Source organism: Sturnus vulgaris, chromosome 4 (assembly GCF_052056855.1).
Source record: "Sturnus vulgaris isolate bStuVul1 chromosome 4, bStuVul1.hap1, whole genome shotgun sequence".
NCBI classification, from domain to species: Eukaryota; Metazoa; Chordata; class Aves; order Passeriformes; family Sturnidae; genus Sturnus; species Sturnus vulgaris.
In genome coordinates this window covers 72,781,058-72,796,614 of record NC_142246.1, presented here as the reverse complement: position 1 = coordinate 72,796,614, position 15,557 = coordinate 72,781,058, and the positions used below count along the sequence as shown (strand labels likewise).

General features: G+C 41.4%; 1 protein-coding gene across 1 annotated transcript in view; it reads left to right on the top strand.

Annotated features, from left to right (window-relative positions):
• Positions 1–377: 377 nt before the first annotated feature.
• ANK2 (ankyrin 2) overlaps positions 378–15,557 on the top strand; it is a 265,077-nt gene continuing 249,897 nt past the window's right edge. Inside the window, exon 1 of the mRNA XM_088164284.1 lies at positions 378–464. The gene's annotated coding sequence lies outside the window, so the exon portion shown is untranslated. The remainder of the gene's footprint in view (positions 465–15,557) is intronic.

The following is a 15,557-nucleotide window of genomic DNA, read 5'->3' as shown; positions in this document are numbered from 1 at the left end:
GGAGCACAGCGGTGTGTGTGCGTAGTCTGCCAGAGGCTGTGGCTCCGCTATCCGCCCCTCTGAGAGCCGAGCCTGGAGGGTGCCCACGCAGCTTTCTCCCCAGCCGCGGGTGCAGCGGGAAGCCGGCGGAGGGGCGGTGCGGGGCTGCGGCCGCCCCCACGGGTGTCACGGCGGGCCGGGAGCCTCCGCCCCGCCGCCGTCCGCGAGTGGGCGGGTGTCCCGCCTGTCGCCACCGCCCGGCGGGGGCAGCAGCGGGCTCCGTGCCGTCCTGCGTGCTCGTGTTCCAGATCGGGCGTGAGCGAGCTTTGGACATACCGGGAGAGGAGGGAGGGGACGGGGAGGGCTCCCTGCTCGGCGCTGTCACAGGCGGGGGGCGGCTGGCAGCGCCCGCGGCTTGCGGCAGCACCGGCGCTCTGACGGGCGGCTTGCAGGAACGCGGCGCTGAGGAACGAATACACCCGCCAGTAAGTTACCCGGGGTCCCTGTCCATCCAAGAGCCCGTGCAAGGCTGTCGTGTTTCGTGCCTGTGGCTTGGGTGGTGGGGTTTTGTGGTTTTTCTTTTTCCCATCGGTATTTGCCAATGACAGCTGCAAAGCTTGTCCTGTGTATGGAACTATTAAAATGTAAATATTAGGCAGGGAAAATCGAAATTTATTTTTTTTCCAGCAGAAGCAGGAAGTCTGCCTTCTGCCGAAGTAACATGTCAGGCAGATGAGGGGATCGGGTAGGAAGCCCCCGTTCGTATTGCTGGGTGCAGAGAGAATTCTCTGTGCCATCCCACAGCCGTGTAACGCTGGTAGGCACAGGTGTTCTTGCTGCATCTGTGGAAGAGCTGCATGGAAGGGGGCTTGCCTCAGCTTTGCAAACTCTGCCTTTCTGCAGTCCTCGGGTGAGAAAGATCATCATGCCAAGTGAGAAGATTCAGAGGGAGATTGATCAATTTTTTTCTGTATCCTCTGTAAAGAGCTGTCCAGAAAAATTTTCTCTTGGATGTGATGGGAGGAGGTGGCTAGATGAGATTGTCAGGGTTTCTGATTGTTCCTTTGAATGAATGAGGGCTCAGGGGAAGCAAAATGTCCTCAATTCCTGAGGTTTTCTCCCTTCCCTTTCTTTCTGCTTGAGAAGCCTGACTATCAGACGTGCATGTTAAATCCTTGTTTCCTATTTAATTTTCACTCATGATATAATCAAGCACCACTAGTTAGCATTTCTGATACTAAACAGCTGAATGTAGAGACTGTTCATGTCTGCTGCTCCACCAAACGATTTCCAGGCTCCATTGGCAGCAGTGCACAGATTGTGACTGTGCAGGAGCCAAGGATGGAGTCTTGACTAAGGCCCTTGGGTGTGTCACCTCTTCAAAAGACAGATTGATTTAACCTCTGCTTTTGCTCCCAGCTTCCTGTCTTTTCATACAGGTGAGGAAAAAAGGAGATACCAGAGATGCTAATTCATTTTTCCCATTTCAGTCAGTTATTTTAGTCTATTTTTGTTTTTGTTAGGGTGTTGAGGAGGGAAAATCCATTCTAAGACCATGCTTAAGCAGTCATGAGTCATTATGCATGGATGGGGTCATGTCTGTGAAATTCTCCTGTTGCTGTTTGCTTTTCTCATTTTTCTGCAAAATGGGCTTGACTTTGTGGAGGTGTTACTGGCGAGTAGGATGTTGTAGCTGCTGGAAAATGTGTGAATCTGTTGCACTTTTCACTCAGAAACCTTTACCTTTTTTTGGTAGCACAAGATGGAAGAGTGGGCTGGTATGGAAGAGCAAGGAAACACTTTTAATAAGTTCTTTTGCCATTCTGTTTGATTTTGGTGCATTGCATATCAATGTTATTTCCAGCGTCTGTGCTTACAAAAGGGCAGAGCCGCACAGATGTTGGCACTCGATGGTTATTGCTTGAGTTAAGGCTCAGCCAGTACTGGTCAGGTTAGCACTGGTGCTCCAGGGCTTCATCTGGTGGCCACTGTGATGGATAAAAAGTGCTCTGCCGACCTGGTTAGATTTTTGGATTGGCTCCCTGGCTGCCCATCTGGATAATTAGGGACTCTGGATTTCAGCAGGCTGTCTAGGTACCCATTCCCAAACTTGTTTCTAAATGTTTAAAAATAAAATTCAAGTCTTATCTTTTTCTTACTTTGCTAAAACCCAGTAAAAAGCCAAGTATGGTTTTATTATAAATCTGGTTTAGTCTTTTGCCAGATTACTTTGTTAGCTTGCATCAGTCTGCCTACCCTGGCAAATTATGGGCATTTCAGTGGTCCAGATACAATCCTTGACTTGTCTTTTCATTCTGTGCACTAAGCTACACTGATGTGGTCAATAAATTATCACTTCCAATGCTGCTTGGGTGTTCTGAGAGTAATTAGACCCCTCCTTGTCCTGCTACATTTGTACCTCTGAAAAAATAAGAAAAGCCTCTTGTTACTGGGTGATGTCCTCTCCCACTGAGTGATTTACTCTGGTACCTATGTGGCCCTGTGGACTCAGTAATGAATGGGTTTAAAGAATTGAAAGAGAGTTTTGGGTGATTTTCCTGTTGTGCTCTCCAACAGCTTAAATCAAGGGTGGCTTCACTGTAATTTGTAGTCTTGTGGATCCAAGGCTGGAGTCATGCTAATCCATTTCAGAAGCAGCGGGAGGGGAGCCAGTTTCCAACGTTTTCTGAATCGCTTCTGGGGAAGGTTCTCAATGTAAATCATGACGAGTCCATGCCTGGAAAATAAAAATGTGGCTCTCAGACCATAATGCTTTGGAGGAATAAATACCATTTTAAGTTTAGTAAATTTTGTGTTCATGAGTACCTTTAGTCTTGTACTGCTCTATGAGTTCTGTATTTGGGTATCTTTAATTGGTATCGCTTGGGCGTAGAGCACAAGCAGATATCTCGTATAGTAAACAAAGCAGCAGATTTAAGTTAATGCTAATGTGTTTTCAGGCTGAGCCAAAAGCTTTTCAGGGTTATTATAACGTGCTGGGCATACAGCCCATCGATCTAAGTGTCTGGAGGAGACAAAAGTTATGGATTGACTCATTGTACAAATCAGCTCATCTGAAAGTCAGATTCTGCTATTTGTTGCCATCAGTAATTTAGTCGTATTAAGTACGGCTGAGGACGGGTGGCAATGTGGCCAGAATATTGAGATGGGATTTCAGAGATCCCAGGAGAACCATTCCCTGCTTTACCCCAACAGATTTCCTGTGTAACCTGGGGCAAGTCATTAAATGTTTCAGTAAAGTAGGATTAGTGGTACCTCCTTGTTTTTCATGGGGTGTGTGACGATTATTGGGGTAGATCCATTTGGAGGGGATCATATAAATCTAAATACAATATCAAACAGCACATCTGAACAGTGTGTGCCTCGTACATAACGAGACAATACCTGGATTTGTAAGCCTGTCTATGTATGTACTTCATATTATAATGTGCTTACATGCCTATGTTTTAATTTTGGCAATAAATCCTGACCTTTGATGTGGGGCAACTATGAGAAAAGTCTTTGTTCATTGTCAATTCTGACGTAGTATTCTGAGACTGTTCAAGTTGTTAAACACAACATTGAAGTTGGTTGTGTATTAGCAATGACAAGATAATGCAGACTCTGATTAGGACTTTAATATGTAATTCCCGTGTGCTGGGAATAATGTCATGGAAACGTCTCCTCCGGCAACTGCTGCTGTTGTAATCCAAAATTATTTGCATATTTAACTTTGGAAGATTTAACTTCTGCTTCAGTCCCATTCATTGGGCGTGCTCAGCCGAGTCTGGGTATCTTGAATTATAGAAACTCTGACACTTTAACACGTTCCACCTCCAGGTGCATCCTTTTGCCTTCCCTCTCCCCAGCGTCTCTTCTGCGTCCTGTCTTCAACCTTTGCAGTGAAACTGGATGTTGGAACTTGTCACCTGACCACCTTCCTGTGCTGTTTCACTGGCTTTCATCTCGGCCCCCGGCTTACATCCCAAAGACGTTCATATCATTTTCTTCAATTTAGGCTGAGGAAGTATTTTCTTATTAAACAATTGGTCTGAAAATATTTTCCAAGTTGCTTCTAAAACTTAATTTCAACTTATTTTAGAATGTCTTCATCTTCCCCCCACTCTGTTGTTTTTTGCTGACAGAGGCTTTAATTTTGCATTTCCCCCCAGCTTTGTAACAAGGTTTGGAAAGAAGAAGCAACTAAGTTTTAAAAATATCTATTTACATTTAAGAAATCTATGCATACACGTGTACATACGTCAGTAAAATAAAAAATTTGACTCAACACCTCTTAGCTCACTCTAAAAATTCCTTTTGGAGAGTAAGAGAGGGAGAACTTTTTAAAACAAGCAACGTGTATAATTATTTTAAAAAAGGAAGTTAATTTTAAATGTTTTCTACAATATTCCAGAATCTTGAAAACTGTTTATCAAGATGACGACTTTGAATATAAAGCCATTTTTTCATGTGCTAATCAAAAGATAATGATCCTTGGGTTTATTTTGATCTACAGTGCACTGATTCACCACTCACTGTTAACAATAGTTGAAGTCTATTGGGATTTTTATTTTGTGGCTCAGCACAGGTTTGAGGTTGTAACAGTCCTATAGTTGTGCTCCAGCTCCTGAGCTCATTGATGGCAGCATATGTTTTTTATTTGCATTAAAAAACTAGGTATTTTCCCATCTGCTATTGGAAGCTGTGGAGAGAAAACCTAATGCTGTTTGTTTCTGCGAAAAGATGTAAATCTGTGGTGAGATTTTAACATATACAGATGATTTAAAATAAATCAGTTGTGGCTTTACAGTTATAATTCACCTCAAGGGAAACTACAAAATTAGCTGCAAAGGAATTTTACATATTGTACCTTGTACAGAAACTGCAGTTGTTAACATGGTTTTGATGTTAAACAGGAAGAACCTATTTATAAGAGCCTCAATTTCTATTTTTCTTGAACAGAAATTTGATGACTGCTGCAAATGAGGATTTATCAATTTTTAAGAAGATGAATTGATGCAGGAGTTTGTTTGTAAGCAGAGAAATCAATGTTATGCTTTGAGCTGAAGCAAACACTTCATTATGGGCTCTTTTTAGTTCTCATTTTAAATCGTGATGGTGATTTAAAATCTTAATTGGGTGCTGTTAGAGACAGCCCTGACCAGGAGAGCAGCTGGGCTCTTTTCATACCATGCCTTACTTCATGGATCCGATGTCCAGAAGGACAAAACTATACAGCCAGTTCCCCGTGTGGAGCTCGGCACTCCGCAGGCAGCTGCTGCCTCTTGCCTGCCTCTGAGGAATTCTCCATCTGGATGCTCCACGTGCTTCCTCACTGTCACCTGTGGGAGTGAAGTGTGCGGGGTGAAACTGCCGATTCCTCGCTGCAGGGGTAGGATGCATACCTGGAAAGGAAGGTGGCGCTTAGGATGCATTCCAGGGTGCTCCTCGCATTTCATCAACCTGCTGCTTTTATTCAGAGTGACAGCAGAAATCTTTATAAATGCAATTAAAGCCATTAATTAATCCAAGTACTTCTCATTGAGACTTATTTTAGTGAGGCTCCTTCACTGGCCCCCTCCTTGCCTCTTCTCTTGCCGTGGGTGCTCACCTCTCCCAGGTGTCACACTCATTGGCTTCCTACGGTTGGCACATCGGGTTCTTGACTATATATTGTTCAGGAAGATAAAGAATTTCAGCTCTGTCTTTTCCTCCATTAAATAGGTTTTGAACGATTGATTGAAAGGCAATAGGCGGAGTGCACACACGAATGAAACAAAATTATTATGTACTTTAGAAGAAATTATTGGTTTAATTTTGAAAGAAGAGGGTTTTTTTTCTGTGAGATGAGCAGTGTTCAGCTGTCAGTATTTCGTAATAATATTGGGTGATTGTGTACAAGCATGTAAAAGGTTTCTATTTCTAATCTTTGAAATGACTCACTAATAATATAAAGGTGCAGGTACTGGAATTCCTATGACACAGTGTATGCCACTGCAGGAGATGGCTTTGTTTGTCCCAAGGGATATGAAAACGTCCAGTCTTTTCTGCTGTGAGTTCTATACAGCGCTGTAACTCTGAGGGAGAGTATCATGAGTGATCCCCTCTGAAATTTCCTGCAAGCCTTGTGCTGCCAGCCCAGCACAAAGCACGTTGAATATGGGGGGCTGAGGAGTGTCCAGAAGAGACGTGTGTGCAAGCCAGGAATGGCTTTCGGGACCTTCCTGCTGTTCCTTGCCTCTTTTTGTTATCCCAAGAGAATGGTCATTGAGTAGCAAATAAAAATATTTTTGAACACATGGAATTTCACAGACCTTATCTATTGTTTGTGGGGAGTTTTTTCACTGCCTATTAACACAAGCAATTATATTGGCTGTGACAGTGTTATTGGGGAATAAAACAGTGAAGAGGTCGTGTGCACTTGTGGCCCTTCTGATGGAAGAGGAAGATGTGCAAAAAAGGGTGGTGAATCCTGTGTCAGATTAGTGACTGCACCAACCATTTGCTCTACTGGTGGTCACAGCATTTTCCACTAAAAGCAATTGCTTGGAAATTGACTATTTTCAATAGCTGTCTGGATTTAAAAGGAAGTTTTTGAAGTCCAGGATGAAAGGCGAGGAAAAATGTCTTTGCCATGATTCTCTTGACCTCCATCAATTTTATGGAAACAAAACTTGATTAAGTCTGTGCACAGTTGCTGTCTGAAGGGTTTTAGTATCTGGCCAGTCCCCTGTTTGTTGTCCTGTACCTTGAGCCTTAGTTGCTGCAGTGTCATAAGAAGGAAGGATGGCTGTGAGTATTTACAGACTGCATGATACGTGTCCATCCAATTGGGTTGGTTTTTTGTAATCGTATGGTTAGGTAGTTTGAGTGGTTGTCTAAAGCCAGAGTTTAATTTTGCCTTTTTTTTATTTAAAAGCAAAAATACATTTGGACAACTTGATTATAAAATCCTGTGGAAAAAAAGATGGTGTGCAAACATCTTAAAACTGACTTCAAAAATTACTTACTTGTAAAGCAGCTCAATCATAGGTGACATGAGTTCTTTGACTACTTGTAGGATGGTCAGCAGAGAGAGGGAAGGGATGGCAAACCTGTTCAGTGAGAATTTTCAAGGTTTCAAAATTTGGGTTTATCTTGTTTTAACTTCTTGCTGCTAACTCAGCACTAAGGTGTGTGCATGGGAGTGTATTTGCTCTTACCCCTTAAGGAGTTTAAATACAGTGTCTCTACTTATTTCTCAAGATGGAGAGATAGACTTAGATATATTTCTGTGTATATGAATACAAAAGATAAATATCAATGTAAAAAATTATATAGGAAAACAAACCTTATCAAATGATTCAGGAATCACCACTCTTACTCAAACAGAACTGTTCATGCCCACTACTCTCACATGACCTACTTTTTGAAAATCACAGCCTCATTCTATGTACAGTGTGCAGCCTGTGAGATGTAGCCAAACATTAGTTTGTGTTGTGTATACTGTGAATATTTATATAAAAATCACTTGTATTAAAAAATGTAATGGTGTTGTGGTGACCTTCCATTTTGAGGAAATGAAGGAGAGAAAAGCTGAATATAATAGGGAATGATAGAGTGGTATCAGTCCATCTTCCGAGATGCTCCCTGGGCTGAGTGACAGGCAGTAATTGATGTGCTCTCATTCTTTGTCACCTCAGCTTATCTTCATTCTAATTATTGCCACCTGCCTGCTCTGACTGAGCATTTGGTGTGGGTGTTGGGATGGCTCCTGAATGCTGTGCAGGCTTCATCTCATGAAATACCCTGTCATGGATGAGAAAGATATGCAGAATTTTAAGTTACTATGAAATATCTGACCTCTGCAGTGTAAGTCAATATATGGATGTGCTGCAAACTATTTAGGGCGTAATTATTGAAAATGTGTTTTTGATCATAGTATTGTGGTCACTTTGGCAAAGAATGCTAAAATGAAACCTTAAAGAACCTGGCAAATATTACAATTCAGGTCTTCAGGGAAAAGAGCAAAGATCTAATTGAAAGTAATTTAAAATTGTTTCTGCTAAAAATTAGAATTACTTACGTAAAACTGAGCCTAGTATTTTGATTGAATTGCTGCCTGGATTTGATCATTGATGTAATTGGTGTCCAACACAAGCAGTACCAAATAGAAGGTGAGTGTGAAATTGTAACATTTTGTTTGTTTTTGTTAGTTGACTTTAGTTAAAAACCAAAACACTGTAAAACAGTATTGGAGTTTACATGTGATAAACAGAATTTGCTTTTGTTAGTTGAATTACTGGCAAATAACAGTAATTTCTTACATTTTCACAGCATCATCTGCTGTTAATTTACATCCTGATATTTCATGTCCAAGTTAATTTAATGCTAATGAGCATGTTGGTAATGATGGCTGTGGCACAGCATATTCAAGTGCTTTATTTTAACCACAGTGTTCATTTTCTGAAAAGAATCTTAGTTTTCTGAGCTTACTTCCACCCCTCTATTTGGGTGCTTGTCATTTGCCTTTCTACCCATTTTATGACTACGAAATATAAGAATATCCTTAAATAGAGGAAAATTTTAACCTTTCCTGAGAACAAAGAAAAGCAAGCTATCAGTGTGTTCTGCATTAGCTAAAAGATTTTAGCTCCTGTTTTCGTATTTCTTCAGGCAGAATTAATGTAGGAACCATTGAAGTCTGGAATCCCTACCACCTGATGCAAAGCTTTTGTTACCGACTAAGATTTTTGAAGGAGCAATATATTTGCATGGCATTTTGCACATTAATACCTTGGTTTCTATATGTGCTAAGCTGCTGTTACAGCTTGAACTGTTCTGGGTTTTGTTCTGGGTTTTTTTGGTCAGGCTGGTTTTTTTAATGTAACTTTTGTTTTAAAGTGCCTGATCTCTGGCTCTCTGTACACCTGGCTACTAAAATGATAAATATTTACAACCTTCTGTGGCAGTAGGAGAAGTTGTTTTAAATTAAATATTACAACAGGTGGATTTTTTCAATACACAGGGCTGTTTGTGTGTAAACAACCAGTACTGGCTGCAGGGTTTGTTTCAACACCAGGGAAAGCACTTGCACCTGCCTTGCCTTTACAGTCTCAGCTGTTTGTGGCCCCAGCTCCCTAAAGTCAGTCTGACCCACCACAGTGCTCTTACTCTGTTGCATCTCCAGCAGCTTTAAAAGGCCTCTTAAAAAGGCAGAAAAATGCTGAGTTGAAGGGAAGACAGGTATTATGCAGAAATGAGGCAGTTCGTTTTAAATAGGTTGGCGGTCCTGTGTTTGTAGAGCTTTTGTGGTCAATTTTATCATCTTAAAATCCTCACTTGTGCAATGAGAATTGTCTCCGTTGTACATCACATCACAGGTAATATGTTTTCAATTAATTACTCCCAAACTACTATTCTTAACTGAGAGAATCTTTGATAGGCCAATGAAATACTCAGAATTGCTCAAAAGATTCTGACATGCAGTTACTGCTTATGTAGATGGGAGCTGTGTGGGCTCCCTGATCACTTAAGTAGCTTTGAAAAAACTTGTCCATGATGTTTTTATTTCTCTGCAGTAGACAGTGTTTGTAGTCTGCTTTGAACAAGATAAAAAATTCCTTGTTATTGTACTAAGCATATCTGAGAGTGTAGAATTGCAATTTGGTATTAACAAACGTTATGAAAAATTCTCTGTTCTTTAAAATCAGCATGAAATATTCATCTAAACTGTCAATAAATATTTAAAGGTGATGTGAAATCTTCATACATTTTAAAGAGTAAAATTAATTAAAACATTGTAAGGACTAAAACATTGTAGTGAATGGAAGAGTTGTATTAAAATCTGTTAAATACAGATCAGATACTTGGTTGAATTTAGTGAAAAACAGCAGGAAAACAGGGGACTTCTTATTAACCCCTTGATTTCTGTAATCTGAGTTTGGGGCATTGGTTTAAGATGTGGAAGACCCCGAGTTGCTGATCTCCTGGGATAGAAAGGAAACTTTTTGGTCATTCTGCCAGGATTCTCTTCTTGAACTAAGGCATGCTATTTTGGTACCTTGTGTCCTTAGAAGGAGACACAAATACTTGAGATCTTTACCCAAGTTGGATAAGGTTGTTCTGTATGCTGTGTGCTTTTATTGCTTACTGCAATCAATCAGGCTTTGGGCATCAGAATGAGGGTGATGCTGAGGACTTTGGAATGAAACTCCCGTAAGATTTCTGACTAAAAGGAATTATTAAACAAAGAGAAATAGTTCATTTAAAATTAATATTAATATTGTGTTTAAGAAAACAAGGAATTTAAAGAAAGAGATGTCTGATGAGGCAGACATACTGGCATTCTTGGGTTTTTTAGGTTGGAGAAAGATGAGATTTGATTATTTGGGTGGGCTTTTCTCCCAGTACAGATCAGAAATTAAATTTTTGAAACACTGTGGAAAGCAGCTGTACTTCAACGTCCTAGTTTTTTCCACAGTGCTGAAAATATATATAAAAACAAGTGAAGACTAAGTATTGAGAAAACGGATAATGTGTTGTAGAGGAATATCCTCCATTCTAATTTTTTTAAAGCTACTCTGAAATTATGTCTTCTCAGTTATATTTTTGTCTGCAGTGTTAATGTTAGTTTAAGAGGAGATCCTTTTAGATTTATTCTGTATGGGTACAATATTATTGTTGTTGCAAGGGTAAAAATAAATGGTAAGTTTGGCTGGTTTTCAGTCTGAAAGCATTGAAATAAATCAGTATATTATTTACCATACTTTGGTGAGTATCCTAAATGAATGTCATGGCATTTCTGCTATCTCTTAAAATTCAGTATCTCCAGTTTGAAATCAAGAATAACATGCAAGAGTTGCTGAGCCTGTTGCATTATAAATGTGAACACTGTTTTGGTGGGCCTGGGTTCAGAAGCAGGACAGTCTGCAGGAGCAGTAGGATTGCAGACACCTAAATTCTGTATCAAGGCTTTATAATGGATTTTTAGATACATGTTTTCTGCAAGTCACTTTTGAGGAGTTGCTTCAGGTATTGTGTTCTGCCTTGAAGATGTGTCCATAAAAAATATGTGCTAGGCAAGGCAGATATCTACTGAAATGAGTTAAGTCTTTAAAAATCTGTACATGCCCAGCTCCTGTTGCTGCCTCATCTCCTGGTTGAAGGACTAAAAACATCTAGATGAATATTGGTGCCTGTAGGTTGTAAATCTTAGCTAGCATTTATAGCTACTGTCCTGCTTGCAGCCTCTTTTGGGAAGTTGAGGGTTGTCTTCTAAGTGGATCAAAATATCCCACCCCTCTCCTGACTCAGCAGAACTTGAGGGCCTGCCACACGTCTCAAAAGGCCCTGTTGTGTCCCAGTGGCTCTCTAATTAGCGGAAAAAACCAAATGGGAAATTCCTTTAGCACAGTTGGAGCGAATGTTAAAACACTTCATGCAAGGCTGAACTCCAATTCATTAATGTACTGCAGGCAGCTTTCAGTATAGGAATGCCAAAACCCAGGCTGTGCCATGCCAGAGAACTGGCTATACCAGCACACTCTGCACAAAATGCAGGCGCCTCTTCCTCTGACCTTTGGCAGCTGATTAATCAGACTTGGGGCAGATTAAAACTGTCCCTTTAAAATAATGCAAGGCAACGTTATCAGTGTTCACTCTCTTGGTAAGTAAGGGTATTTTGTTTCCTGCTCTCTCTCTGGTGCAAATGGAAAGCACCAGCATCCTCTTTGCAAAGCATGACTTCATGATGAGACTCTACTAGGGTGATGTAAGTCAGCAAAGCTCCTAAGGTGGAGCTGCTGTTTTTTCACTCACTGTTATGGGCTGGAAATACTGCAAGCCTCTGATTTGACTTTTGCATATATGGCTTCATTCTTCTTCTTCTGAGCTTAAGTTACCTGTGTAAACCTTCTGGAAAGGCTTGATCATCCAAACCGATACAAAGAATATAAAATATTCTCTCGGTGACTATGTAAAATGATGAAGACTTTCTTTTAATGGCTTGTTGTTTGTAGGGGTTTCTTTTAGTGTGGTCTCTGACATGAGTTAGGAGAGGTATGTGCTTTGTTATGGCTTGCAAGTAATTTGAAATCCTAAGACTCTTGGAGGATTGTCACTACAGTTTGGGAACAGTCATCCATTGTAAACAATTTTTTGCAGGTTGATGGCTGAATGTCAACAGATATTAGGTGATGCTTATTATTCTGGAAATGGAATTATGTAGGGATAGAGCACAGAAGGTGCCATCCTCTGTATTAGTGGCATTTGAAAGAGGGACGTGGAGATTCACTTTATGTTGTCAAAATTCTCACAGCAGTGCTCTTGGCTGGCAGGAGCATCCTGCTGGTCACTTAAGAACAGTTATTTTTTGGCTTAACTGCACTGAAAATATTCTCTTGGGTTTGTTTTCTACTCCTCTTGAGATTCCCCCTTGTGCATTCACAAAGATGCACTGCTGCTCCCTGCACAGACTCCCAGAGAGATAAATCCAGCTTTTGTCCTGTGGAATTCTTTCAGCCTGGCGCTCACAACGCTAGTGGCCTCATCTGATTAAATCTACTTCACTGCCATGCAACATGACAAATGCTTTTGGTTCAAGTTGAACGGTAAAGCTTTTGCAAACAGGAAAAACAGTTGTCAGCTGTCACTGTTGTGGGACCAAACACTTTGTGCTACAACAAGCAGACAAAAAAGCCTCTGAGCCGCACAGCAGATCAAATGGGAAACCCACTCAGGGTACATCCAGTTCTGTTAAGACACGAGTGTGTTTTTATCAAGCCTTGTTTAACAACACAGGGGAGAACATCTGTTAGTAATTGGTAATATGGCAAAATACTCTCTTTTGCTCTCAAGAAAGCCTAGACATTGCAAAATTACAGGATCCTCTATCATTTGCAAGATGGGATATTTTGAAATTTTAGTATGTTTTGCTTAGAAATGCAGCTTTTGACTTCATTTGTTGCAAAAAAAGTTAAGTATCTTTAGAAGAAAAGCTGTGTTGAGGAGCTTTGGAGAAAGCTGTTTGGCTGCAGGGTTGTGGCTTTGCTTCAGAAATTAAGATATGAGTGCGAGCTGAGGTTGAAAATGACACCTGGGTGTTTGGCATGGTCCTGGCTATTGAGTTTCTTGTGCTCTGGGTTTTTATTCTACCACTCCCTCAGCCCCACTGAAGAAAGTAGTGCAGAAAGTTTGGGAGAATTTGGGATATTTCCGACTGTACGTTTTTAAAATTTTATCTCTTGTTTTGTTTGATTAGATGAAAAGAGGAGTATAATATACTGGCTCTTTGTTTTTCTTAAATGACTGTGTAGGAAAACGTGGCTTTTGAATTGGAGCTTGTTTTGGACTCTTTAATCTGGACTATTATAGATCAGCCTCAAAACTATGCCAAATTTATGCTTAATCCCAAACCTGATGGGCATTTTATCTTTCATGCAGAAAGTACCATGCCTAGTGCAGTGCATGCTGGCATCTCCTTTTGGGGCTGTTCTTCTCTTAGTCACTGAATCAGTTTTTAATTAATACAAGTGAAGTCCAGCTGCTAATATAAGCCTCTGTTTTAAAATCAAGTCGAGCAGAAAATACTTTCTCTGTGTGTTTTCCATTGCATTCCCGATTCAGACATTTCATGTCTGGAAGGTGAAGGGGGAGCAGCTCTGTCTTGGAATTGTGGCCGTCAGTCTCAAGTTTGCTTCCAAGTCCAGGCCTGGGATGGCAGTGCAGAGCACTGTGGCCATGTCTGCCTTGCCATTTCCAGGCAGCCCTGGCCGCTGCCTTGCTTGTGCAGGCTGGCTGTGAGCCAGTGCTGACCCACGGGCATAATGTGCAAGCTAATGCAGTAAGTGCTGCTGAAAGCATGGGGGATCCTAATGACGCCAGTGGGGCTTGCGGGGCGCGGAGCTCGCTCCTGGTGCACGTGCCTCAGCCTGGGAGGGAGGCAGAGCGCTCACCTTGGAATAGGACAGCCTGCCTGATGGGGAGTGGTCACTGCTTCTTCTGCAAGCCAAAGCAGTAATAATTGTCATCTATGGCACTCGCCCTTTACACCTCCCCAGACTGTTAGGGAACTCTCCTTCATCAGGCTTTTCATACTGAACAAGGAAACCTTCCTCTAAAGGCTGTAAGTGGCTTAATCCTCAAATTGTTGTGTGGAGCCACCCTCAGGGATATATTTTTATAATGTGCTAGCGGCTCAGTAACTGGCGAGAGGAATGAAATGCTTAGGCCTGTCAGCTAAAGGGCACTACAAGTCCTCTTTGGTCCTTAATATAGTAAGGACATCTTAACGGCTGGCATCCCTTCTCAGCTTTGTGACTTTCCATTCGGTTTATTTTGTGTTACAGCTGGTCAGGAATTGCTAGAATTGCCAGTTTTGGGGGAATCATGTATCTGCAATAAAAGTAGTTTCTGCTATCACCCCTTTTGCTTTGTGAGGTTCCATCCCTCCCTGTTCCCCAAAACCTCTCGTCACAGGGCAGGCAGGAACTTGCAAGCCTAGCAAGACTCAGTAATGAAGACAGATTTTTTTTTTTTTTTTCCCTAAGCCACATTTGCAATCTGATTTCCTTTATAAAAATGAGATCAGCATCTTAATTTTAATTAAGTAAAAGACTGTTAGCTAAAGCCTCTTGAACACATAGCATGAAAAATAGGAAGGATGCCATGGAATTGTGACTTCTGAGATAATTTCATCTTGCAAGTTGGGGCTCCAGCCATTCGTCTTTCAGCTTAGTTTCCAAACCATCTATTGATGTCTGAAGCAGCTTGGCACCCGGTGAATGTCATGGTGAGCTGTGCTGTCACTCTGGGGCTCGGAGTCCCTTGTGATACTGGGAGCACGGTCAGCAGAGGGCACCTGTCCTGAGAGAGACTGTAACATGTTCTTGGATCATGGAGCAAGGAAGCTCTGAGCTATCTCAGAAAACGTGTCAAAATTCCTAAGTGCTATAAACTATTTTATCAATTACTGGGAGTTGAATTAGCTGTCATTCCTGTTAGGAGTTGTTTCAAATGCTCTCAGTGGAGGCAGCAGTGTATATTTATGGAGGACAATTATCTAATTACTGGCCATTAATGAGCGTCTGTAGTCTCTAAACCTACTCAGGGAAGTGAGGAATGTCAGATCCATTGATTGTTCCCCCAGTTCTTTGTCTCTTCTTTCTTTCGTGTTCAATATCACAGGCCAAATTCTGCGTTCTGTGTTATAGGGAAAAAAAAAAGCTGTGTCGCACTACCTGTTGTTAAATCCTCTCTCTCTGGGATTTGTGTTCTGACCTGACAGCTCGGGTGCTGCAGCTGCTGCTTCCCCCTCAGCCTGGAAGCAGGCACGTGGGATCAGGACTTGAGCAGGGTAGGAAGGCAGATGCAGTTTTTCAGTACTACAAATTTTCACTGCCCCATCTTCTGTGAGTGGGTAGCTTTGTGGAGATCTTCCTTTGGCTGAATTTCCATTACTTATTAGCTATCTCCCTTTCCCGAAAGGATTAAATATATTACTTTGCTGCTAAGGCCTCGATTGACTTCAGAGGTAGCTTGGATCCAGATATTAGTCTTGCACTTTAGTGCTTTTAAGAAGATTGCTGTAATGACAATAA